At 58.4% G+C, this 26,490-nt stretch overlaps 1 long non-coding RNA gene across 2 annotated transcripts in view; it reads right to left on the bottom strand.

Moving 5' to 3' along the window:
- Positions 1 to 3,778: 3,778 nt before the first annotated feature.
- Positions 3,779 to 26,490, bottom strand: part of LOC126052464 (uncharacterized) — a 36,826-nt gene continuing 14,114 nt past the window's right edge. Inside the window, exons 1-3 of one of the 2 annotated variants that reach the window (XR_007510048.1) lie at positions 22,869 to 22,969; positions 21,913 to 22,035; positions 3,779 to 3,902 (exon numbers count right to left, since the gene is read on the bottom strand). This is a non-coding gene — a long non-coding RNA (uncharacterized LOC126052464). Of the gene's footprint in view, positions 3,903 to 21,912; positions 22,036 to 22,868; positions 22,970 to 26,490 lie in introns of those variants that run through there. The other variant, XR_007510047.1, reaches the window with a different exon arrangement.

The following is a 26,490-nucleotide window of genomic DNA, read 5'->3' as shown; positions in this document are numbered from 1 at the left end:
CACCATTGCGGGTGGCAGCAGCCAAGCACCCAGCTTCGGTGACCAGGGTGGCTCCCCAGCGGGCCACCCAAACCCCCAGACAGGGGGTTTTCTGGCACTGCTGAGCCTCGATGCAGCACCCCAGCACCCCACCCTGTGACCCCCCTGCCCTGAACCACCGTGTCTCCCATCACACCCCGGTGAGGGTGACACCTCCCTGCACACCCGCAGCCCTGCATCCTTCCAGACCTTCGAAGAAAACCAACTCGGCTCTTTCCAGCTTTCCCAAAATGGCAGCTGAGCACCCTGGGGTGAAGGAGGAGAGCCCTCCTGGCATGGGAAGGATGGGGGACTCGGTCCCCCCCATGGGATGTCGGCAGTCCTGCCAGCTCCCACCCCTGCCCTAGCTCACGGGCCGGGGAACGCAGCGGCTCTGGGGAGGGTGCAGGCTGTGCACCGGGAGGGTGCACCGGGAGGGTGCTGCGAATGCAGCGTGTGCGCACCGGGACGACGCAGTGGGAGGATGCAGGAGGAGCACTGGGAGGATGCAGCAGTGCACATTGAGGCGTTTCCCCGGATCCCAGTGCGTGGCATGTGCCCAGCTTGCGCTGGCCACGCTCCTCGCCCTCCTGCCCGTCCCAGGTGAGCAGGGCTTGCTGGAGGCGGCTTTGAGCAGCAGCAGCTTGTCAGGCAGGTAGCAGCTCTCTCCTGCCTACATTGGAGAGGAGAAAGAACGAGGAAAACCTGGCCTGGATCCGGCCTGACTGGGCACCTGCCTCTCTGGAAAGATTTAAGAGCCCCGCTCGAGAGGTTTAAGCGTGGTCGCAGAGCTGCCCCTAAGCCCCTGGGTACCCCATTGGGACCCACAGGACCCCAAGTCACCCTCAGCCCGGCTCACAGCGCAGGGGTCACAGCCCACTGCAAACCCCCGACTTACCAAACCACCTGGCAGGCAGGATAAGTCCCCGTGTGCAGCCCCGCTCCCTCCTTCTCCCACCTGCTGCCCTGCGCCCCCAGCACCGGAGCCCGTGCCCCCCCCCACGGGCAGGAGGTCTCCAGCCCCCCGTGCCCTGGGCAAGTGCCACAGGCACCGGACCTTTGCATCCTAAAAACTCTATAGCCTAGGCACTGACGAAGCTTCAAGTTCATCATTTTTGTGACGCCAACAAATGCAACCAGCATGTCGGTGCTGATGGGCCAAAATTCTTCACACCTTACTGCCCAGGGGTATTTCTTCACCTCCTCATTCTCCCGAGCCTCCTCCCAACCCTTTGGCCAAGCCGAGCTCTCGGGGCAAGAAGTCACAGGCAGGGGACAGGCAGGCCAGGGGGACTTGACAAGGGGAAAAAGATTTTTTTTTCCAAACTTAGTCTTCACTGGGCTAATAAATCCTTCTGCAAGGCATGACCCTGCACCCACTCAGCCCCGACGGGGAGAGACTAAAATGACCCACACTTTGCAAAACCTCCTGGGAATTTTTGCCAGGGAGGGATGAGCCGGCATGGCATGGTGAGGCGCGGATGGGGACCCAGCCCCGAACCCAGCCCTGAGCCCCTGGCAAGGCCCTTAGCCCCCAGCACATCCTATTGTGGCACGGCCGATGCCGGACTCGGCGGTAGCAAGCCCGTTTATCCTTGCAGCAATCCTTGGGCAATGATTTAGCCCCTATGAACCCACCCGGCTGTAAATCCTGGCACAGACAAGTCTCAAACATTCGTTTCAGGCAACGCAGTTTGTGTCATCTCAGCATTAGCATTTACACTCTTATTAATTAATACTTGTTAAACTGAGACTAAAAATAAAGCGCTCAGCTCCTTGTCTCAGCTAACGCCTCTTTGCCCTCGCCCGGCAGCGCGGCTGGGCTGTGGCAGGCTCAGCACCCGGCTGCTCCTTTCTCCATAGCCAGAAAGCAGGGAAAAAAAAGGGCTGTGTTGAAGCAGGAATCCTGCTAAAGCAAAATTCAACCCTTTCTGCACAGCTTTGGTGGGATGAACTACCCGTCTCAGCTATTGCTAAGGTGTGTGGTAGCATGAGGCTCACCCTAACCTCCACTCCCGCCTGGGACAAGCTGTGGGGTGACGGGGACAGTAGTGCACGCAGGGTTTAACCTTTCTTTTCCGTTCCAGCTTCTGAACTTGTTTTTCTTTTGCTGCTTTTCTTCTTCCTGGGCTGGGCCGGCTTAGTTGCACTTCCCATTCGGAGCTGATTTCATTTCCCATGTGGGACACCCCAGGAGGGCTCGTGTCCAGGAAGGAAATGGTTAAGTGTAGTGGGCACAGGTGGGCTTTTGTGCCTGCACACAGGCAGGCGCTGCCAGCGCTGCCTTCGATTCAATCCAAAGGGCAGCAGTTGCTGCAAAAGTCCCTTTTCCCTCCACGAGGCTGCTGCCGCCCATCAGCATCCCTTTGGATGCAAAGGCGGTGGCTGCACGTGTGGGTTAGAGCTGCTGCTGGGGGAGCCGTGGAGGAGAGAAGGGCCTGAAATGGGGGTCAAAAAGGCTTTTGGGGAACCCCAGGGGTGAAACCCGGCTGGGTTTGGGCATGGGCAGTGGTGGTCCCCCTCCCACTCCAGCCAAGTGTTAAACCCACCAGGTTCCACGTTTCCTCCGTTCCCAATTGTCAGAGCTCTTGGGCCCTCCTTCAGATGTCAGCTAAGTAAAAAAAGCAAAGTCTCAGCACAGGCTGCTTCCCACATAGATTACATACATTGCACACGGATCTATAGCACACAGACCTATAGGGCATACAGAGCCGGAGCACATGGCTGGCACGGGGCCGGCTGGGTAAGGCTGTGCCCACTGTGGCTTCCCGCTGCTTTTGCTGGGGAAGACAGCCTGGTCTGCCATATTTAATAACTTTAAATACTAGTACTAATACCAATTTGTTAGTTAACCTTTATTAATGAAAACCCAAAGCCTGCAAATATACATGACTCCAGGAAAGCCCGGGATTACCAATCTGCATGACTTTAAACACCTTGCAAGACTTGGCCATGCCCTTGGCTTGGGTGCTCTTCCCAGAGCCCCTTGGCTTTCATTTTCTGGAAAAGTCCAAGCTTCAGCAGAGCAAAGGTGGAGGCCAGGTTCCCACCCTCCTTTGCCTGTGCCGGGGCAGCCCAGCATAGAGCCGGGGAGGCAGAGGGGCTCTCCCAGCCCGGGCTGTGGGATGGAGAAGCTGATGCCCAGGTCCCCTCTGAGCTGGGGTCGGGTACCGGAGCCAGCAGCACCGGCGGTGCTTGGCGATGCAGTGCGGCTCACATGCATTGGGAGTGAATGTTAATGGTGCCGAGCTCCTGGGAGAAATGATCAAATTCTCTGTATAAAGCGGGGAGGAGAGGAAGGGGAGGGGGAGGAAGGGAAAATAACTCCACAGATTAATTCTGCTGATGAAAATTAAAATCGGGCATCGCCAAACCAACCCCAGAATGAGCTGCTTTGGAGCCACAGCTCAGCCCCAGCCTGGCCGCAGCCACCCTCCGGGGTTGGGTCTGCCCCAGCTTTGCTCTTGCTTGTCCCCTGAAAGCCCCCAGATGTGTTAAGCCAGCAGCTCCCTGCATGGGTAAAAGTGCTGCAGCTTATGGGACAGGATCAGGCCCCGGGGCCGGGAGGGGATGGGCTAACCCTGCTGTGAGCATCCTGGCTCGAAGAGGCTTTATCTTAATCTCTGATGCCTTCCGCTTCCCCCAGCTCTACCTGCCCAGAGGGCAAATTGGAGTACCCAGAATTGTGAGATTTGTTTCAATGCCAAAAAATTAAATGTTGAGGGCTTTTTTTTATTATTATTTTTTATTAACTTCTTGGGTTTTGAGCCTTTAAAGACTTATTTTTCCCCTCTCTGTGCTCTCTGGCGAGGATGACTCCGAAGGTCCTCCTGGCCTGAAACGAAGGCAGAGACTCAGCAGTGATCACAGGACTCCAGGAGCTGCTGCTTTAAAAAGAAAACCAGCTTTAAAAAGAAAATAAGGTAAGAGTTTGGGAGTGGGCTGTGCCGTGAGCTGCTGCAGGATCCGACCCTCCAGGGTGGCAGCTCCCTCCTGCCCTGCTCCTGTAGGAGCTGGAAAATCTCCTGCAGAGCCTGGGATATCCCGTGGGAGAGACGTGACTCCAGCATTCCCGGGATGGCTCTGGGGGCACAAAGGGACTTTCCTTGGCTTGGAGCACTGTGGGCACGTTGGATGGCACCGAGGAGGGCACGAGGCTTTGTGCGGGGGGGGACACGGCAAAGCCTCGAGGGTTCATGCTGAGGTTGGGGCTGCAGCAATCCCAGGGGGGCACCCATGGGTGGGACCCCCTGCATGCCCTGCTCTGCTGCACCCCACCTTCCTGCTCCCCTCCGCTACTCCACCAGCCGTCCCCTCTCCCTGGCTGTGACTTCATTTTGATCTCGGGCTGCTTTCCTCCCTCCCTCCATCCCTCCTCCCTCGCTCGCCGCTGCCAAGTCCGCAGGTTCCCGCTGTGACCTTGAGCTGGTTTCTGGAGCTGGTTGTGGGTTTCTTAAAGGAGCCGTGGGGGCTCCCACCACCCCCCTCCTGCTCCCCCAAACCCCAGCCCAGCCACACACTAGGACCCCTGGGGACAGGGGGAATTGGGAGCCAGAGCAGGGGGGCCCCCAAGGACACAAAAATTGCCAGAGCGTGGAAGTGGCCAATTCTGCGGCCACGGGGCCACAGAGGTGTGGGGATGCTTGGGCTAGTGGGGTGCACCCATCTCCCAGCATGAAGGCAGGTCGGTGGCCCTCGCTGGCAGCGCGGTGGCCCTGAAAGCCCCACAGCCTCCTGCAGTGTCAGGGAGAGCTTGAAAGCAAAGGTGATGCCGGCTGTTCCCAGCTCCTCTCCAAAGCCAAGCCAAGAGGCAGAGGACAGCCCCCCCACCATGGAGACCTTCAGGGTAAAGCCCCTGGTTTCCTTGCTGGAGCACGTGTGTGTGCGCGCGCACGCGTGTGTGCAAACACAGCGTGGCTCACTGGGAAGCTGTCACTTATACCCAACAGTGGGTGCTGCACGTAAATCCCAAATCCCACGAGCATCCCCACGCCCCAAGGCGATGGTGAGCGGTGCCTGGAGTCTCAGCAGGGCAGAAATCCCCCCAAACTGCCCTCAACCCAATTCCTAAAGGCCCCTCAAACCCTCCCAGGAAAATCCTTCTCTGGGTTAAACCTTGCATGGATGTGGCATGATCTGGGGGGAACCAGCTCTTGGGCTGAGACTGAGAAGCCAGAAAACATCTCAAAGTGCCAACAGCTCCGGTGTGGACGTGCACATGGAGACCCCGCTCCCAGGAGCAGAGGTGTCGTGGAGGTTTTAAGCCACAGTTTAGCTAAGCTGGAGAGACTGAGATTTCTGCCTTGCTTGGCCAGCCCAGGCCATACTAAAATCTCCATCAGCTGGAGAGGACCCCAATCAATAAGTGCCTTCAAGGCAAGTAATAAAACTTTGAAATTATGCAGGCAGCGCTTGGCGCTCCGCAGCAAAGGCGGTGTTTAATTCATGGGGATGCTCTTGGGGAACCGGGGGGGGGTGTCTTAAATTAGGGAGAAAGGATGAGGGGCCACACTGCTGCCCTCTGCACTGGGTGTATTGTGCTTGGATGATCCTGCAGTGACAAACCTACTGCTGAGTCTTCCTCGCTGCAGTGCCCAAGCGCGGCAACTCGTCCAAAACCCACCAGAGGTATTGGAGAGATCCAAAGGTGCCCCAGTCTCTACCCTTGTCTGAGCATCTCTCGATCCCAGGGAGCTGCTGAGCGCACAGCATCGCTCTTTGCTGCCTTGTGGGTACATGGATCACAGGACCCCACAGATCAGCCTGGGGACCCCAAAACCAAGAGCTACTCTGTGACCTAGGAATGAGCAACACCTTCTGCTCCGGACACGGAGCCCACGGTGGCTCATAACGGCGTGGGAGGGAGCAGGAGGGGATGTTCTCAGCCCCATCTATTATAGATACATATGGGGAAAACTGCGGCATGGTGGGGTTACAGAAACAGAAGGGATAAAGGATAGTTATGGGAGAAACTCAGCAGGGCTCATGCCCTGGAGCAGACCAACCGCCCAGGAGATGAAAACCTAGAGATTTCCCTCTGTATCACTATAAAAATAAGGGGCACATTTGGACCACAAAAAGGCACCAAGAGACCACCAAAGGTCACAGCCCGGTGGCCAGGGCACCCTCAGGAGCCCCTGATCCCACCGAGGAGAGGAGAAACCGCTTCTCTGCCTCCTTCATCCAAGCTGCTGGGACCAGTGGTCTCTGCATGGAGGCAGGTCTGGCTCGCAGGTGACAGGGACCGAAGCGCTCAGCGCTGTTGAGGCAGCACAGGAGGCTCAGCCATTGCCCCCACTACCACGGGGACAGCTCGGGAAAGCCCGAGCCCGTATCCCACCCAGCGTGGGGACACAGTCCAGCACCATGCTGGGAGGAGGAGGGATGGAGCAGGAGGAGGTGGGAGAGAGGGAAGAAAAGGAGAAAAATGAGTTTTCCTGCTGCCCCAGCGGTGTGGCGATTGATCGGGCGCAGGCTGGTGTGGAGCGGTGCTGAGAGCCTCATTCCCCACCGCCGGCTCACAATTATTGGAAAAAAACCAGCGCTGCTGCTGCAGTGAAATTAGTTATTGATCTCTTGTCTGGGTGACAAGCGCGGCGCTCGGCTGCGGGGCTGCTTTCCCCACCGGCCGGCCCCGCAGCCTCCTCCGCTCGCCCCGCCGGGGCTCAGCATCCCCAGGGCTGTCTTGCGGGTGGAGGTGACACGCAGGCGACTGGAGGTCTCAGTGCTTGCCCCAGCCTCAAAGCTGCTCCCCAGGGAGGTTTCGCCCACCCCACTGCACGCAGTGAAGACCTCAGCAGGAGAAAAAGGGCTCTGCCCCACGCAGGATGGGACCCCCAAGTGCTGACAGCCCCTCGTTTTTGCCCTTTGCAAAGCTTTGCCCCCCACCCACAGCCATCCCCTGCCCCTGCCTGGGCTCCCAGGCCCACAGGGACTGGGGTCAGGGTGTCCTGAGGCCTTTTCCACCTCCTGATAACCTGGCCATCACGGAAGGAGATAAGGCAGAGGGAAATCAGGCAGCCTGAGCGCTTTTGTTGTCTGGAAAGGCTCTGCACAGCTCTGGCTGCAGCCGGCCAGAGAGGCTGGACCAGCATCGGCTGCCTGGCCCCGTGAGAACAGGGACTTGAAAGGACCAGCGAGGCTGGGGCAAATGGTTTCTGCCCATCCTACGGATACTTGCACAGTTTCAACAAAAAAAAAGGGTATTTTTTTTTTTCTTGTAATTCCTGGTGTGAGGCAGGAACAACAGGGGACATTTCAAACAATCCTGTTTTCCTCCAAACTTGGTCACCAGAGAAATGCTTCGCTCCAGGGCAAAGTTGGGGTTTGGTTTCCAGCAGCTTCATTTGGAGTCTCACCTTTGCTTTGAGTTAATTGAGGTGTTTCTTTTGCACAGAGCAAGGGTGTCTCTAGCAGGGACGGTTGTCTGAGGCTGGCACTGGAGTCTCCTCGGTCACATCGGGGTTGTTTGACTGTTCATAGGGGTTTTTTCCACTGTTCATAGGGGTTTTTTCCACGGACTTTTTGCCCCAGAAAGCAACTCCCTGAAGTGATCCCTCCCCGGGGGTGTAATTAAAGTGGCTTTTGGGATGTAAATGAAAAGCCCAGTGGTGATGGGTTCCTGGGGGCCAGAGGTCTCTGCAAAAACCCACGTAATTTTCGCTTGGGCTTCTTCTGTGGGGTCCCTGCAATGGGGACATGGCCGGTGCCCCTCTGCCTGGAGGGTCCCATGGGTGCTGGGTGTAGATTAGCATCTGGGGCTGTCCCCCACGGGGGATATGAGCTGGTGGCACTGCCCATGTGCAGAGTCTGCGGGCTGTGCTGGTGGCAGGGTGCCAGGAGGGGACAGGATGGACCAGGACCTGTCCCTCGAGTAGCTCTCAGGGATGGGCAAAAAGGGGCAGCGGGGTGACAGGCAAGGGGGACAGCGGCCGGAGGCCACTGAAGGCCACCAAGGTGGTACATGGAGTGTCCCCAAGCCCTGCGGCGAGGGGCACAGCCAGCTCTCGCCTCCTGCCTCCCTCTCAGCATCCCAGGCAGCGCAGGACCCTGTCGGCACTGGTGTCCCCAGGGAGGCAGGGGGGTCCTGGCCCCTTCCCAAGCCCTGGACAAAGCCCTGGGAACAAAAGCCTGTGGGATGGGGAGGCATCTCCTGGCCAGGGGTATTTGTTTAGCCCGGGAGGAGGTGGAGGGGGGAGAGGAAACCGCATTTCAAAGTGTTTCACCCTTTGTGAATCCTTCAAAGCCCCCCCAGTGCCTCCCGCATGGCTCCAGTTACAGCAGGGTCCCCACATGTCCCCTGTGAGGGCACTGGGTCCCCTCCGGCCAGCCTGGCCCCTTCCCTGCGGGTCACCGGGAGGGAAAAAGAGAGAAGATGAGGAAGGAAAAAAGGCCAGTACAGCCAGGAGGAGGGAGCAGATCGCAGCGGGAGCATTTCCCCAGCTCAGCCCCTCTCTAGGTGGGGAAGACAAGGATGCCCCAGCCCCAGGGACCGACTGCTGGGCTGAGAGTGAGCTTGGGAATTCATGTGTTTCTCCCCATTTTTCTCCATTCTCACAATTACACTGGGGGTGGGTTGGGGTTTTTTTTGAGGGGTGGTTATCCTGGGGATGGACCAAACCCAGTGCCTGGCCTCTCACCAGTCTGGCAGCACCCGGAGCAGAGCCACGGGCATGCAGGTCCCCTTGGAGAGGCCGTAGGAGGTTGGCAGATGCCGGCCGGGCAAAGCCCATCCCTCCCAGACCTGCCCAGGCTCCCCCAGGAAAGTGCCACCAACACTGGGAGGGCTCTGGCCGCCTGCGGTCATCCCCCAGCTGCTTTTGCAGGTCCCCTTGTCATATCCATCACCCAAAGCTGGGCACACTCCTGCACAGAGAAACCCTCGGTGCCTCCAGCCCCAGCTGCGACACCAGCCTGTGCTCCAGGGACTGCTCCATACATGAGGTCTCCTAGGGCTGTTTCGGTGTTTCACCACCCTAAAAGCACCCATTTACCCCCTGACTGGGCAGGGAGGTGCAGCACAAACAGCCACTGGCATGTTCTCTGCAGAAGCAGCTTCCCAGTTTGCAACTGGGCACTCTCCCAGTGAGTTAGCCTCACCCCAGCACTGGCACGGGAAGGCACCGTGTGAGCCAGCCAGAGCAGCCCCGAATCCCCCAAAGCCCAGCAAAGCTGGGATGTGGATCCTAACCATTCCTGACAGCCTCCGGAGCTTTGCACTCTGCGGGCACGGCTCAGAGATGAAGGGGGAGAAAGGCGCAGGCGATGGGGCTGACCCCATCCATCGGCTTTTCCTGCCTCCCCACTTCCCTCCGGCTCGCTGGCGGAAGCCGAGCCCACGCCGACGGCGGCGGCTGGGCAGATGGAAAGACCAAATGATGGCTTTGCAGGGGGCCTGGGATTTGTTTGAGCCATCGCTGTCTCAGTGAGTGACTTCGAATAACGGATACACTTGAGAAAATCGCCATCTGCTCCTGGACAATTCGCAACCAGAGGAAAAGGTGAAATAAATTCAACGACTGTATTATCTGCCCGTCCCCAGCTCCGACAGCAGGGTCAGGCTTTGTGCAGTGTCCTGAAAGCGATTTGGGAATAAGAGGACGGTTTGGGATGAGCAAAGAGCAGAAAGCGGGAAGTGGGTGGAAGAGTTGAGGCCCCGGGATCCTGCGCCTGCAGCGGGGCTCTCCCGGCATCCCAGGTTTGGTGAGTTTGGGAGGAAGCTGAAATCTCACCAGATCCGTTATTTTTTTCCATCTCTAAATTTTGAGTGCCTCCTGCTTCCAGCTGGGCTGGAAATACCACAAAAACAGATGCTACAATGCAGCACATTTAGTGCTTCGAAACTAGGAAGAAATCAGACATGAAAAATAAATGCAGGGGTTTGCAGTGCCGGCCCCACTGGGCTGGAGGAGCCCTCGCACCCGCAGCCCAGCCCACAGCAGGCTCAGCAGCTCCAAAAATCAAACCCCTCGTCCTCAGCAAAGCAAACCCAAGTCAGGAGGGGATAAAAGTGACCCCTGCATCTCATCTCTGCTCGGCCATGCCTGTGAGCCCAGAAATCCCACACAGCTTAGACAGCTGATTTTTATGCACTTGCAATTAGGAGGGGGATAAATCCTGCCCCCAAAGTCATGGCACTGTGTGGCAGTCCCTGGCCGGAGGGGCCCCTGGTGCTTCCGAGGGGACTTTGCTATGGGAGAAAAAGCCTCAGCGCTTGGTCATGCAGGGGCAGGAGGAGCTGGGGAGAAACCAGGCTGGATGTGACCATTTTCGGTGGCCTTTCACTCCTAGCAAGCCCAAAGTGAGGGTGCAGAGGTGCCCAACACCGGCACTGCCCCGCACTCCTGCACTGAAGAGAACCTGTTGCACGGGTGAAGGTGACGATGGGGTCTCTTCATCCGTCTTTTCCTCCTCGCTGGACTTTACCTGGACATGAGGGTGTTGTTGGCACCTGGGGAACATTACCCAAGCTGGCAACACCGGCCATCCCCTTGGCCAACGCGGCCACCCCAGCCTTCCCCGCCGGAGATGCCGTTCTCAGCTCAGCCAGCCCCTCTCCCTGGGGAGAGACTGGCAGGGCCGGCACATCCGAGATACGGTGCAGGGCCTTGGCGTGCTGCCGCGAGCTGCTGCGGCCCCACGGAGATGAGCCAGGGATAAACCCTCCCCGAGCGGCCGCTGGCGCTGGTGGGGATGCGCTGGTGTGCCCGGACAAAGCTGGGCACGAGCGGAGGAGAGCCCCTGCGACGTGTTCGCTGCCCACGCAGGAGATAAAAGCTCCCGTTTGTTTTTTATAGCAGGCTGGAGGTGGGCAAGGCGCTGCCTCAAAGCGCTGCTGTCATGGTCAAAGAGAGAGGAAAATTACTGCCACCCGGCAACGGGGGCACAGCCTAGACCGCGGCATCACGAGGAGTCCCCGGCCGGGTGACACTGCTGGGGGGACCCCGTACAAGGTCCTGGGGAGGGCTGGGGGCTCAGCAGCGAGCCCCCACCATAGCCACCCATGGGTCCCATCCGCCGGCACGGCATCCCCGCTGCTGGCCGGCAACGGACACGATGCTCCGGCGCGCGCTTCGCCGCGGCGCGGCTGCCGTCGCGTCCTGCGGCCGGTCCCCTCCTCGCGGGGATGCCGGGGGTGCCAGGTCCCCAACCGGCTTCACGCCAAGCGGCACGGGCAGCTCTCGCTCGGCACGGTGAGGGGAAGAGAGTGCCTGGGGGAGCGTTACCCCGGTCGGCGGCCTGAGGATGAGGATGGGGAGGACGAGGGTGAGGAGGATGAGGATGGGGAGGCAGGACGGCGTAGCTGAGCCGCAGCGAGCAGGAGCGGGAAGGCGAGGCTGAGCGGGCGAGGGAGAGGGAGCAGAAATCTGTTGCCCAGGATGTGTGCTTCGCTGTCAGCCGGCTCTGATTAACGGGCTGCCTTCCAGCTCCGCGCCGGCTGCGTTCCTGGCAGGAGCGGAGCCCCCCGGCTTCCTGCCGTAGGAGTGGCTCGCTGAAAGGTTACATTTGCACAATGTGCCGCTGGAAAAGCGGTGCCAGAGGTTGCAGGCGGGGGAGCCGGGCGAGCGGGCGAGCAGGCAGCTTCGCTCTGCTCTGCTCTGCCTGTGTAATGGAAAAAACCCTCTGGGGGACGCGCAGGAAAAATATCAAGTTACGCTCCCCCAGCACGGCGGAGCTGGGCCCGGCCGGCCGTGGATGGGGAGAGCGAGAGCGAGGGATGGGGCGATGGCGGCACGCACCTTCAGACCCTTAGCACCGCTCCGGATCTGCCCCAGCGTGGGGAGAAATAGGGCTCTGCACACCCATCACCATGGGCCGCAGGGCAGCGAACCCCTCCGTCGTGATACCGGCTCCCCAGTAAGGTTTTGCACTTGTCGTAATCGGGAGCCCGCGTCTCTGCCTCTTGGTGGGGAAAATTGAGGTTGTTGAGGGGAAATTTCCAAATCTGGCCAGGAAGAATTTCCTTCGATGGAGCTTCAGTCTGCACCACTGTGATTTATGGGGCTTGGCACAGCCAGGACTACATCCACACACACGCACACGTCTCATCCCCAGTTTTCCCAGCCCCGCTACCCCACAACTTTTGGCCTGGGAATATTATTTTGGTGTCTGGGAAGTCCAGCTCCTCGTGGGATTGCTGAGCCCACCATAGCTGCTCTCTGCCCCAAAGCATGCCCTAAAAACCTCTGCTCGCCTCCTCCGTCATCCCTCTTGGCACCAAAGCAGTCTCCTCCCGAGCGGCTCAGCACCCTCCGGGGAGAAGCCCTTCACCCCTCCCTGCACAAGACCCTTCCTTTCACCTTCTCATTTTTTTTTGTATCCCAATCTGGTCACCTTTTTGCTCCCCAGCCGCAGAGGAGAGGTCACGGCAGCAGGGGCAGCACCCACCCTCACCCCAGGGTGCTGGAGCCAGCTCGCTCTGCCTTGCAGGAGCTGACATTTTCCTTTTTGTCTCCCTCGTTTCCTTGGTTTCAAGGTTTTTCTTCCTCATTGAACCCCTAATTAAAAAAAAGCTCGGGAAGATTCCCAGATTTGGGGTGCTTGGAGGGAGACCGCAGCTGCCTCTCCAGGCTTGCCCTCCCCGGGCACAGGGGACCCAACGGTCTTGCCCTGGTTCCTTGGGTTTGCCCCAAAGCTTTTAAATCTCACCTCCCCCTGTGCCAGAGCCGGCCAGACTCCAAACCCCACCAGGTCCCCCTGCTCTGCATCGTCCAGTCCCGGTCCCCACCGCACTGGGGTGCGAGTCCTCCCCCTCTGCTGTCCCTGGCTTCCCTCTGTGTCTGTTTTCATTAGGATTTGGAGATAAGCTTCCAAATAAAGGCAGTGTTTTTAACCATTTGGCCTTATCAGCCAGCATCCAATGGCATTTGCCATCCACCCAGCAGCTGGGCTTGGAAGATGCTCCAAGGGAAAATGGGACCCCAAATATCCAGACCTCTCCTCTAAGATGCAAACCTGCCCCAAAGCCTGCAGTGTGGCTCCAGAGGGCACCGGTGGCTTTGGGAAACTACTTCTATAGTTAATGGCCCCTGCCCAGGGGCAGCAGCGTTAATGCAACCACGTGCGTGAAAACAACCCAAGGACCAGCTCGGCACACCTGGATTTTATTCTTGGTTCTGCCGCTGGCCCGGGGATGACCTTCGGCAAGTTGTTTTCCTTCCCCGTGCCTGTGTTTCTGCTTGCTCTCCCACTATCAGTCATTTCTAAGCCCAGTGATGCTCTGCCTGGCGAGATACGCCCCCAGCCCTAGGAGACTCCATCTGACTTCACATCACTCCCCCCAAAGGTGTGCAAACAGCAGCAGCTCTGAGTATCGACAGGTCCTACATCCTCCAAGCGCTTTCCAAAGCCCCCCACCACCGAGTCCCCTCCCCGCCAGGCCGTCCCATGGCTCATTTTTACAGTGTGTGTGCAAAGCCCTGAATATATGAACCAGCTGCCAGCAGCTTCCAGCCTTCAAGCTGGGGAAAAGCAGCTACTCACATGAGTCTCGCCACGGGGGTGTCCCCTGGGACAGGGCTGGAGATAGTCTCGCTCTCTTCCTCTAAGCCTTGGGGACCATGGTGGGGGGGGAAGTCCTCCAAGGAGAAGCATGGGGGAGTAACACCAATGATGACAGCAAACTTGCCCCCCTAAACATCCAGCTGCTTGGAGGCAGCAAACCAACCCAACCCCTCCAGGAAAGCCCTACTACTGTTGCCCAAAGAGCCCCCACGCTTCGGAGGGTCCCTGTTAGGGTTCAGCCCTGTTAGAGACCCATCACTGGTGGTGGATGAGCACTTCTACCTGAATGGCATGGAGAGGAACACAAAGAGCAGCCGTTTCTAGCCCTCACTGCCAGGATCTCGGTGCACTGGAGGCAGGCACTGCCCCAGGATGCAGGCAGGGAAGGCAGGAGGCAATGCATCAGAGCCTGGGCACAGCTCACACCGCAGCCTCGCTGAGCTCCCTCCCCGCACCCAGCAGAAGGTGCTGGGGGTCTGGGTGGGAGAGCGGTGTGGGGGGCACGCAGCCCTCCCCATCCCGGGGGAGGAGGGTGGTGGTGCAGCCTGGCAGCACCTCTCTTCCCAGCAAATCCAGCCCCGGGAGCATCACAGGAACCTGGGACTGGGGATGGCAGGGGCAAATGTGTCCTGTATTAAGTACCTCCAGTAAAGAGCAGATGTTGTGAAGAGCCTGGCTCCCAGAACCCTCGCTGCAAGCCCCGTTGCCAGAGCATGCAAAGAATCCCAACGCCAAAGCACGGCCAAGACACCCAGCTCTTTGGGGGAATCAGATCTGGCCCCAGCACTCGGCCTCTACAGATATGGACAGCATGGTGGCTTTTGGGGACAAGTGTCTCATGCCAGGAGCTGCTGGGTCCTCTGGCCTCCATCCTGCACTCGCTGTCTTCCTTGAGCCAGAGCCTGTCTCTCGGATGAGGTTGTTTCCTGCCCTTTTCCCAAACAAGGCCCCCAACCATACTGAAAAACCTCGAGTCCACCAAGCCTTCGCTTGTGGACAGCAGAGATCTGCCTGATTGTATGGGGTTGGCTTTCTTCCTCCTTTCCAGCTGTTAAATTGCATTATAGACAGTTAAAAATACATCGCATACTTTCCTAATGTGACTTTTCCGTGGTAAGCAAGCAGCACGGCCGTCACCGAGATGCTGGAGGTCGCGGGGAGAGCTGCTTGCTGTGCCCATGGACAGCCAAGCTAGCGGCTCTGCCAGCGTGCAAGTGCCTGGCCCCAAATTTGGGTCCCGCAGGGAGGAATCGCGTGGCCCCACGGCAGCTTTGGCTTTGGCAGACTGACCCAATGGACTCACTGCCTCTTGCCTCAGTTTCCCCACTTGTAAAAGCATTTACGGTCTGTCCTCTGTGATGAGATCTCACATTACCCCAAACTTGGCATTCTTTGTTGGGCTTTACAGAAAAAGGGTCTTTCGCACAGAGATCAGAGGTTAATAGAAGTCCAGGGTTGAGCTAGAAATGATCTGCTAATAGCATCATAGCGGAAAAGCCTAATTCCTGAGCGTGACTGGAACTGGCCGCGTGGCATCCCATCAAAATGCTGGTGGGACACAGCCCGGCCGGAGCCTGCAGCGGGCACAGGGCAGCGCCAGGGCAGCTGAGCTCAGCCCGAGGCAGCGGCATTGCTGCAAGCTATGTGTGAGCTCGGATGAATCTCTCCTTCTAGCAGCACGGCAAGCTCCGCTAAGGTCTGGTGTGGGTGGGTGGGTGGAAAAATCATCTCCTTTTGGTTTGCTACAGGGCTGGAAGGAGCAACCTACATCCCCAAGGCTGGGTTCCCGCGCGGCTGGGAGACATCCGTGGTGTGGGGAAGGCAAGGGGAGAGCAAAGGTGATCTCCGCGGGAGGTGGGAGAGGCAGCGCCTGCTGCAGAGCAAACCACCCTCCTCCTGCCCACGGCACCAGGGTGAACGTGGCCAGGGCAGCCCCAGCCCAATCTCCCATCTTGTGCTGAGTTCACTGGAGGGGACAATCCAAGATGAGCCCTGGGATGCTGGCAGCCCCCCTTGGCTCCCAGTGCCGGGAAAGAGGGTGCATCGGTCCCCTTCACCCCAACCGGGCTGCATCCAACCCAGCCCAACCCTGCCGGACACGTCCTCAACCTCTCGCAGGACCGATGCTCCAGCCCCAGCGTGGGCTTGGGCGGCAGAGAGGAGCCCAGCGCCCCAAAGCAGCCGAGCACCCCAGACCTCCGGCGAGGGGCTGGGATGGGGAGGAGAGCCTGCGAGAGGGCGAGGAAGGAGTTAAATCCCCAGCACTGCCAGCTCCCCCTCCTGCTTCTCTGCTAACTTTGGGAGGAAGGGAATAGCATAAAGGTAAGAGTGGAGGAAGGAGAGAGGAGACAGATGAGAGAAGGAGCAAGCGAGGGAGAGGGGGAGCGGGAGAGAGGAACAGACGGCAGAGAGGGAGAGCGTGGGGGGGAAGATGCTGACGCTTCTTCGCCATCTCGGCGAGAGGCAGATAGAGGGGAGCAAGGGGGGAAAAAGAAAAAAAAAAAAGAAGGCAAAGACCAAGGGAACATGGGAGAGGGAGAAGGAAAGAGCCGGAGCGAGGGAGCATGTGTGAAAGTCGCAGTGAGAGAAGGGGCCTCTTTGATTCCCCGTGCCTCATACCAGACAGTGTCTAGACTGCAGCAATTATTGTCAGCTCAGAACACCCAGGCATTGCCATTTCAGCTGAAAGGGAGCTTAACAAAGAGCGAGGAAGAAAAAAAAAAATACCCTGCCGGCAGAGAGCTGGTCTCCCTCCAGCACAAGGGGCTCTTCGGAGGGCCCTCCATCGCCCCGAGCCCCCGGCGAGCCCCAGCCCCAGGTGCCCTCGCAGCGGGGGGAGCAAAGAGTTTGCTGCGGAGCGAGGTGGCTGTGGGGTGTGAGCGGTTCCCGGTCCGGCGTTGGCGTCTTTGGCTGGTTTTGGGGTGCAGCCGCCGGGCTCAGCTCTCCCTGCGAGCCCAGGTTATGGGGCTCTGGGCAAGGGGTACAGGGGTGGGGGGAAAAGGCCCCCAGGGAGGTCGGAGGTGTCCCCACGGAGGGGCAGCTTCCCCAGCGGGCAGCATTTGGCTGTAAGGACCCACGGAGCTGCTCCCCGGGCCAACGGTGGACGGTCAGACGGACACCTTGGCCTCACTGCGGAGCCCAGGGGATGCGCACGCCTTGTCCAAGCAGCGGGGATGTGAACCACAGAGCTCGGCACCTTCACCCTGTTTGGGGACCCCAATGCACGCTGCTCTGGCTGCTTTTTATCCCCCTCGGAGTTAAGGAAATGATGGGAGGTCACTTGTGCAAAATCATGGGAATAAAAATCTCCCTTCTCTCCGCCATCCTGACTCCCCACCACCATCGGAGCAGTTACCCTTTCCCCTCTCAGGCCCTTTGCCCTCTGAGGGGCTTTTGTGCCTTCAGAGGTCTGGGATGTGGCCGAGCCTCCCAGGAGGGAATTAACGCCCAGAACTGGCTGAGAGTCAGGAATTCCTGCTGTCCACTGGAAACACCCACCTCGTGCCCACCCCAGCTCTCCGGTGAGAGCCAGCTCTGAATACCTCAGAGGGGAAGAGGTCAGAAGGAGAGCTTGTGTGCCCCGTCTCCACCAAGCCTGTGGTTTTGGGGGTGGTGATGATCCCACCCTACTGTCTGTGGGGCTGCCCTGCGGATGAGCCCCTTCGGGAGCATCCCCAGCTCCAGGGCTGTGCCAGCCGCCTTCAAAATTTGGGTGCAAAGAGCAGCATGGCCAAGTGACCTTCTTCATTGCTGGATGGCGCCAGGGACTGTCCCCACAGAGACTCACAGCTGGCCTGCTGGGAAAGGCGGCCGATCCCTCCAGATGCTGGAGCGCAGCTCAGGTTTAATTAGCACTTTTAATGCTCGGAAAGGAGACACGAGGGAATACCCAGCGGGTTGGACATGTTTTCCTCACTAGCGATCCGGCTGGCAACTGGGAAGCTCCCTGGCTCCAGCTTGCTCAGCTGGGGTGACATTGTCCTGGGGTCTAAAACATGGCAAATACCCTTGGCGAGGCCCAGCTGGACCCCTCAGAGCAGGGGCATCTCTGTCCAAAGGGGTTTTTGTAGAAAACCCAAACAGTCAGCATGCTCTGCCAGCACGGGATGCAGTTTGAGAGGTACCTGACCCAACACTAGCTCAGCTGAGCTGCCTGTCCTTGTCCCCTCTCTGCTTTTGGGGGACAAGATCCATTTTCTGGCCAGGTCTGGTCATGTCTACTTAATCAGGGATTTCTTCTCCCTTGGGTACATGGCACTGATGTTGCTGTGTGGATAAAATGCAGCCCCACTCGCTGCAGCTGACTGGAGGAGATGACAGCAGAAGTCCTACAAAGGACCAGGATGGCAAAACATGCCCAGGGAGGGACTTGTCCCCTCGGTTTACCTTGGCTGGCCATGGCGTGCTATGGAGATGATGCTGTTTCCCAGCACGAAGTTCCCTCAGCAAGAGTCAGAGGAAAGCGCCCACTTTGCCCATTGCTTACATCTCCCATCACCACCCCGTTGCAGCAGTGCCCTCGGCTCCCAACGCCGCAGTGCCAAGCTCCCTTGCACGCTGTTGCAGCCAGCATTGCTTCTGCATCTCGGGGACGGGGTCTCCAGCTCTGGCAAAGCCCTGCACCCAGGGCTTGTCACGCTCCAGCCATGGAGGACACTGAGCTTCCAGTAAGTGTGGGTGCTGCAGTGAAATAAATACCTGATATGAGCAATGGTAGGTCTTCACCTTGGGAGCTTGGGCCAGAAGGTGTTTGACCTTCACAGGGAACTTTTGGGCAGCCTGCCCTGACCCAGGACTGGACCACGAGGAGCCCAGACCTGCAACATGACATGTGGGCTTGGGCAAGTGTTTCCCTGAAGATCTGCCAGCTGCAGGGCTTCGAAACTACCACCCCAGGGCTTTGTACCGCAGACCAAACACAGCCACGCAATGCAGGGCGGACTGCCACTGAGGACTCTCTGCAGTTCTCTGATGCTGGACTCCCACCGAAGCGTGGTGAGGCAATGCAAGAAGAAAGGCCTTGCCTTCTCCTCCATGATACCTCCAGTGCCCTCCCTTGGGCAGCCTAACCTGCCTTCCAGAGCAATTTGGAGAGCTCCAGCTCCCCATGGTGCCCCTGTAAGACCCAGCCCTGCGGAGATCATGGAATGGTAGAATCATTTAACTTAGAAAAGACCTTTAAGATCATCGAGTCCAACCATCAACCACGTCCACTAAACCATGTCCTGAATGCGAGGTCCCACCAGCGGCCCCTGAAGCCACCAACACGTGCCCATTGTCAGGTTCCCCCCCATGGTCCCCTCCTTCCCCCCCAGCTCTCTGAAACAGCCACAGCCCCAAGCAGGAGGGGAAAGAAGGGATCCGGGAAGCCACAACCGCCGGCGTACGTGCCCTCTTTGTGTGTGAGCGGGTGGGTGGGAGAGAAACCGGCCACATCCCTCTCCCCCAGCACGCAGCCCAGCGGGCACCAACATCCGCCGGGAGAGGCCGGAGGCGGCGGAGGTGGCGAAGGCACGGGGCAGCCTGGGCTCTCCGGCTGTGGCGGGGGCACTGCCAGCCAGGGCTGGCACTGCTCTGCGTCCACTCCCCGCCACCGTGCCAGGGCTGTGCAGGGAGGCACGGGGGCAACCCCGGCAGCCCCACGCCACGACCCTCGCTCGCCTTCCCTCCCCTCAGCAAAGCCATCTGCAAATGCCAACTGCTTGTTTTCCAGTTCCTCCAGATTTACCCCCTCCTCTTTTAATTTTTTTTTTTTTTTTTGCCCCCCCCCTTCCTTCCTTTCTTCTTCCTGGGTTAAAAATAATCAAGTTTCTGGGAAGCAGCAACTCCTGCTGCGCCTGCCTCCCTGCACTCGCGCCCCGGAGAATAGCTCAGCTCTCGGCTCTCCGCTCCGGCCCCTCCTCGCTGCTCTCTCCTTCCTCCTCCCCACCCCCTACAGGGATCTGACTAATATGCTTGGGCTCTGCTTGCCAGCTCAGCTGGAAAGGAATTTAACCATTGCTTGGCCTGGAAGAAAGGAACGGAGAACCCAGATCTCCCCCCCCCCCCCCCCCCCCCCCCACACCCCCTGGGAGAGGGGCGACCCTTCCTCCATCACCCGGGAGCCCTGGGCTGGGTCCCTGCCCGGCCACGCTCCTTTGGGTGCTGGCCAGAGGGTGATGGAGGAGGAGGGATGCATGGTGTCAGCACCCCACGGCGAGCGGTGGTCCCAGCTCTGAGCCCCACGTGGGTGCAATAACCCTCGTGGGCGCAATAACCCTCGTGGGTGCAATAACCCTCTTGGGTGCAATAACCCTCGTGGGCTCCCTCCGAGGTGTCCTGCCTTCCCGTAAGCCAGGCGAGACGAAACGCAGCACCCCAGGTGCCGTGGTCCCCCATGGCTTGGCTCGTGGGAGCTCCTCATCCAGCCACGGGTGCTCCCTGGGCACCCGCACCCCCAGTTTGCAACTCGCCACAGGCCTCAGCGCCGGGTGAGGGTGGGAGCCGGGGTCCCACACGATGCCGCTCTGGGGGTCGCGGTGGGATGGGCAGCTCCTGCCCCAGAGCCCCGAGGTCTGTGCAGGGAAAGCCCTGGATGCGGGGAGCCGTCGCTCAGCCCTGCTGCAGTGCAGCTCTGGCAGGAGCCGGCAGCCCACCGCCGAGCGCCGGGACTCAGCCTCTCCTTCAACGCAGTGGGTAGGAAGCAACGAGCAAAGGCAATGTCACGCCTGGGTAAAAACCACACGGGGAGAAAGCTCCCCCATCCCCTGAGGCTAAACCCCGGTGCTAAAAACGCTGATGTTTGTGCAGACCCCCTCCGCTCTTCCCCTCCTTGCCAGCCAGGCTCTGAGCACAAGCAGATTTAGCAGCACAGAAGGAGTGGGAGCCGTGGCTCTGTTTTGCAGCAGGACAAGCAAAGCACAAAGCCTTGACCAAGGTTATCCCAGAAAGTCTGTGGCAGAGGTAAGAGCTGACTCCCCCCCCCTTCCAAGGCTCCAGCTTGCTGGTGTATTGCAGCATCTCCCTGCTGTGCCAAAAATTCCCCTTGAAATCTCCTGGCCATTGCAGAAGGACTTCAAGGCCAGAAATCCTAAGCCCAGCACCCCAGCGCTGAGCCGAGCCAAGAGGCAGCGGCTCGGCCGCTGCTAACCCCCCGCGCTGGCTGGCTCAGCCTGGCTGCTCCAGTGCCAGGGCACAAACCGTCCCGGAGGAGGACGGTACCTTTCCTGGAGCCCGCTGCTGGGCGAGCTGTAAGCACAGCCCCTCCGAAGATGGGGCTGGGGAGGAGGAAAGGGCACTGGGCACAAAGCAGGGACCCAGAGAGCGCAGGAAAACTGCAGCCAGAGGATGATCCTTTAGCTGCTGGGATGCTCCATAGAGCAGGGTCCAGCGTACGCCAGGGGAGGGGGGGGTTGCGCTGGCAAGAAGGAATCTGAGAGAGGAAGATGTCTCCTCTCCAATTCCTCCCTTAAATGGCAGTTCTGCTGTAAAATAGGGTAGGATGGAGCTCAGTGTTTGTTTTCTCTGCAGGACCTGAGCGTGGCTCAGCCTGGGACTGTAGAGTCAGGCTGGGCTCCTCACTGACACAGCCCCGCAGCGCTTTCTGCAGCCCCGGCTCGGCTCTCACAAACATCCCTGCGGAGCCATTGCCTGTTGCAGGGATCCGGGGCATGAGAGAGGAGGAGGAGGATAAGCATCCAGTTCACTCCCACCTTGGCTTTCTGCCCTGGCTGCTGGGGCTTGAGGCAGCAGGATGGATGCGTGGGGGACCTGCGAGCCCTCGCCGTGCACCAGGAGATGCACAGACAGAGCCCCTGTGGCCCCACACAGCCGATGGTCAGGGGATGAAGCAAGTGATGGCAGGACACGGGCAGGAGATGGAGCGGTGCCAGGCTCTGACCATCCCTGGGCGAGCAAGGTTACTCCCAGCTGCTCCCCCATCCTAAATTCCCTGATGCCTTGGGAGCTCCCCCCAGCCCTGCCTGCCCATGGGCCCCGCAGCAACCTTGGCAGCCAGGAAATGCTGGCGGGAGCGAAAAGGATTGAGAAACTGCAGGCAGCAGGATGAGACGCGAGCCAGCACAAGCAGGATATGACTCGGGGGTGACGGGGACCGCTGGAGGGGTGTCACCGGGATGTGGTACCTAGGGCCCATCCTGTACCCTCCCTCTCACGCTCCTCACGGCCAAGCCCCAGCCCAGCCTCTGCTCCCCGCACAAGTCACCAGGTCCCGTTTGTGTTTCACCACCTGAATTCTCTGTTAAGAGCACAGCGATGTCTTCTCCCTCCGTCCACCACAGGGTTTTGCACTCCCGTCCTCCCCAGGGCTGTCACCCAGGGCTGTCCGCTCCACCCAGGGCTGTCCCTGCCACCGCAGTGCCCCAGCCCCATCACCCCATCTGCATGGCAAACCTGATATTTCCCGAAGTTTTTCAGCACAGACTAGATGGCAGCGGTGGGAGGTTTGGGGCGAAGTGGGGCTCAGACACCAGCTAGACCTTCCTCTTGTCCTGTCTCCAAGGAGCTGTTGTAGCACTGCAGGAAAGGAGAAAGGAGAGGATGAAGGAGGAGAAGCAGAGAAAAAAAAAAAACTAGGAGGAGAAATAATTTTTTTCCCCACTAAACACCCAAAGCAGCTTTGCTTTGTTTTTCCACCAGCTCCCCTGGCTGAGGCCGGCTGATCCCAAGGTGGCCCCTTCCATGGGTGCTGTCTTCCCTGCAGCTCCCATCTCCTCATCCCTCACCTGCCTGTTCCCTCTGTGTGCCGTGGTCCCTGATGGGGACTCCAGCACACCCTCACATTTCATAGCTACAGCATGGCCAGGGAAAGCCAACTCAACAGCCACTCCTGCAAAATTGCCTGCTCAGGAGGAGAGACCCAACCCCAGGCACAAACCATAGTACCCAATCTATTAAAAGGCAAGAAGGGACAAGCAAAGAATCCCCCTGCCACCCCAAAATGCATTAACACCATTAAAACCCAAAGACCCTGATGGGCAAGACTGGACATATACTCACTAGCTTTGTGCCAGTTTACCCCACGTCAACCCCAGCTTTGGCTCACCCTGGTATAAGCATGGAGGAGTTGGGATTGTGCTGATCCCTCGAGCAAGGGGACCCATTTTGCACCCTCCAGCCAACCCCCTGTGTTCCGGGGGTTCCCAGGGCCACCCTGTGCTGCTGCAGGGCATGGGACAGCTTTGCAGAAGGGCTACGTCCCCGGGGAGGGGGTGGGAGGTGTCATCCCCCCTCTCCTTTGCAGGGGAATGGCTCACACAGGTGTCACAAAAAGCCAGATCTCAGCAAACGGCTTTAGCTGGGTTGGTGCCCTTCCAGCCAAGGAGTTCAGCTCAGTTCCCAACCCCTACCTGCACCTGAGCTAACCAGCCATCCCTCCACACGGGAAATCATTTGCTCCGGATGAGGAAAACCAGAACAACAAGGAGATGGATCCAGCAGCTGAATGCAGTAAAGCCCAAAGCTGGATCAGCAGCTTCTTTGCCGTGGAGCAGCACAACAGGGAGATGTCAGCCTGCCGGGGGGCAGGGCCCAGGACACCCAGCCCGCTGCACCCCCCAGTAGATTAGGGCATCCCACATCCCTGCAGAAAGACACATGATGGAAAAGACCCTGTTACACAAACAGCTCTGACCCTGGCCCACCAGACAACAAAATCTCAAGGGTTCCAGGATGCTGCAGCTCTCCTTTTCCAACCTTCTGTGCAGGCAGGTCAGCAAAGCACAAGGACACACTCCCAGGAGAGAGAAAGGTCCAAAGCTTGGGAGGGAGAAATGGGAGTGCAGTTTAGCCTGAAGGCCAGGAGATCCTCTTGGGACGCATCTCTGGACCCAGGAGGATGCAGGAGCAAAGAACCACGTTGCAACAACTCCCCTGAAACATCACAGTCATTCTCTGGGTAATGCAGTATCTCCAAGGTGGGGCAAATCCCTTATCCTCCATCCATGATCCAGGAGTGCCTCCATTGCCCAGAAAACATGGGGTGTCCTTCCATGGCCAGCTCCAACCCTGGTATGGAGGCACCAGCTGTGGAGCTGTAAGGGGACTTGTGCTGTGCCCTACTCACTTGGTCACTCTCATCTTTCTAAGAGCTGAGGGGGATTTTGCTTGGTTTTGGAGGAACAGTAGATTTACCAAAAATTTGAAGATTCAAAAAGGCTGAATCATCCTAAAACTCAGGGTGAAGCTGAAAAATTGTTTGGAATGAAAAAAAGAAATACCTGTGTTGGGCAGGGAAGAAGGCTTTGAAGATGTCAAACCATCTTCTTTCACTCTCATGATGAATTGTTGTATTTGGGCATTTTCTAAAAGAATCTTTTTGACTTTTTCATTCCAACAAATCTATTTTTTTTTCAGTTCAAAAAATGATTTCAATGTAAAAGAAGAGATCTAATTAAAATTAGGCAACCCCCAAACATAACAAAACAAAAACCTTCCAGGCCAAACCAAACATTCTGGCTTTACCTAAAACAACTATTTGCACTGGTATGGGTTTTTTTGTGGGTTCTTTTTTTTTCCTTCTACATTTTGCCAGAAATTGCCTCCTAAACCCCTGTTCTGGGTTGACACGGTCCAATTCCCACACCAGACACATTCCCTTTGGGCACCAATCAACACTCTTCATTCATTTTCCCAGCAACATGGTACTCCCTCAATGGACCACACCCACTGGAGTAACTATCTTCTCCAAGAAGGGTGAACACTTCTGTTCACCTTGCTCACAGTCCTCTAAGCCTGCCCTGTGCATCCTTCACAGGACCCTCACACAACCTCAAAACCCTGGTTATTGAAGGAGACTTAGGCCTCCTTAATGATAACTCAACAATCCAACAGCCACCTCTACTCTTACACTGGAGGAACCTCCTCTGGGGAGGGGAAACACAATCTCTTCTCAAGACACCTGCTTTCCAGCCCAACCCCACCCAACTCAACCCAATCCAACCCAACTCAACCCAACCCAATCCAACCCAACCCAACTCAACCCAACTCGACCCAACCCAACCTTCTCCCTGCCACCACCCATGGCCCCAACCTCCATCCGCCACCACCCAGACCAGGTGGCATCATGTCCAACTCCAAGCTCACCATACAGCCACGGCCAAGAAGAGGGATTTACCATCCAAAAAAGGCAGGTTTCCCTAAGGCTATTGCAGGGGAGGTTGGGGGGGGTGTTAGACAAAGAGATGCCGGGCTGCATTTCCAGCCCCCACGTCTGGCTGCAGAGGCAATTGGCAGCAGGGCTGTGCCCTCCGACCCCAGGCAAAGAGGTGAAACCCCAGGAAAGTAGCAAACAAGTCAAGGCGTAAATACAGCACGAATCCACGGCACTTCAGCGTGGTTCGTTATCTCCGCTTAGACTGGAGTCGGTGGAGCCGGGTTTGAGAAGAGCAGAAATATCAGCAATTAAAGATATGTCGTGTCAAAAAAACTCTAAACTGATTAAAGTTGAAGGCTCCGTTTTCTTCTTTTCATCAGAGAACGGAATCAAAACCTGCCTGGAAAGACGCGCTCCCCCCGTTCCCAGCGCTCCGAAGGCAGCGCCTGCATCCGTCCTGCTGTGTCCCTGCATTTTAATTACCACCTTATTAATATTCATGAGGCTAGGCACTCAAGGGGGATTGCAGTCTGTCATTCTCTCTCTTTCTCTCTCTCTCCCCCCCCCCCACCTCTCTCAGCTGAATCTGTGGGGTTTTTTTTTCCTTCTCCTTCCCAACAGTTGGTATGCTGCAGATCCATACGCGGCCGCGTGTGCATGCAGCCCCGAAGGCGCCGAGCGTGCAAGGGGCCGTGGCGCGGGGAGGGTGCCCGTGCTTGCCAGTGGCGGGTGGCACGACTTGGGGTGCGGGTGGGTGGGTGGGAGCAGGATTGCCCCCGCCATGCGTGGCAGCCCCGGCATCCGGAGACAAAACTTAGGGATGCCGAGCGGCGCTCCGGCTGGGAGCGAGCATGTGTGCGCGCATATGTGACTGCCACGCACTCGGGGCGTGATGCTGGCACATGAGCAGAGCGGCCCGTTGGGGAGCGGGAGAGCTGGCGCACGTGCGAGCGGGCGTGCAAGGAGCAGGTGCGGGGTTGGTTGGGGGGGGGGGGGGGGGCACGTCTGTGTGTGCTCACGCTCGCGTGCATAACTCCTGGCAACAGCATCACTTCTGAGTGCTGGGGTGATGGTGTAGGACCTGCACGAGAAGAGCGTGGCCGTGCAGAATGGCGCAGGGTGAACGCAGCTGCCCTCAGCCCCCACCCCACCGCCTCTCCTTGGGGACCGAGCGCCCTGCATCTCAGCTCATCCTGCACCCCGGCTGTCCACGCTCAGGCGAAAGCAGCCACTGCTGAAGCGGGCGAGAGCACCATGGCACAGCCAAGGGGCCACTGTGTCCTTGATGGAGCTACAGCCCTGGCCATCAGGGTGAAGTAGGACCCAGCAGGTCTTGCATATATCCAGCAAGGGGGTGACCCCCACCCGGCTGTGCCCTGTTTGCTGGTGCAGTTTGCTGGCTGGGCAAACTGGATCCCATTTGTTTTTTCAGGTCCACGGCGCTGGCATACCCTGGGAGGAGAGAGGGCAGAAAGCCTGGCTTGAGGGCAACACAGAGGGAATAGGCTGGTGATGGAGCTGGAGGTAAACTGAATTTCTCATTCCTCAGTTAAGCAATGTGGGGTTTGCCTGCTCCTCGCTGCCATGCAGCGTTTAACCCTTTCTATATTCATTACTGAAAACAGTGCCCACATGGGCAGCAGAGAGCTTGCCTGGCTTTGCAAACCCTGCTCCTCCCTTGCTGGAGGAAACCACAGGAGGGCCAGGCTGTCACCTCCCCAGGTCACCGTCCCCATCCCTCCCAAGGGACGGTGCTGGGGCGATGCAGAGCTTGTGCAGGTGCTCCCATCACCCCGTGCTGCTCAAAGCCGTTGGCAAAGGCGTGCAGGGAGCTGCCCCATCCCAACAACCACCAGTTGCAGGCTGGAGCTCACCTC

This window comes from Accipiter gentilis, chromosome 29, assembly GCF_929443795.1.
Source record: "Accipiter gentilis chromosome 29, bAccGen1.1, whole genome shotgun sequence".
Lineage (NCBI taxonomy): Eukaryota > Metazoa > Chordata > Aves > Accipitriformes > Accipitridae > Astur > Astur gentilis.
The sequence above is the reverse complement of the archived record's forward strand: the minus strand, read 5'-3'. Positions and strand labels throughout refer to the sequence as shown.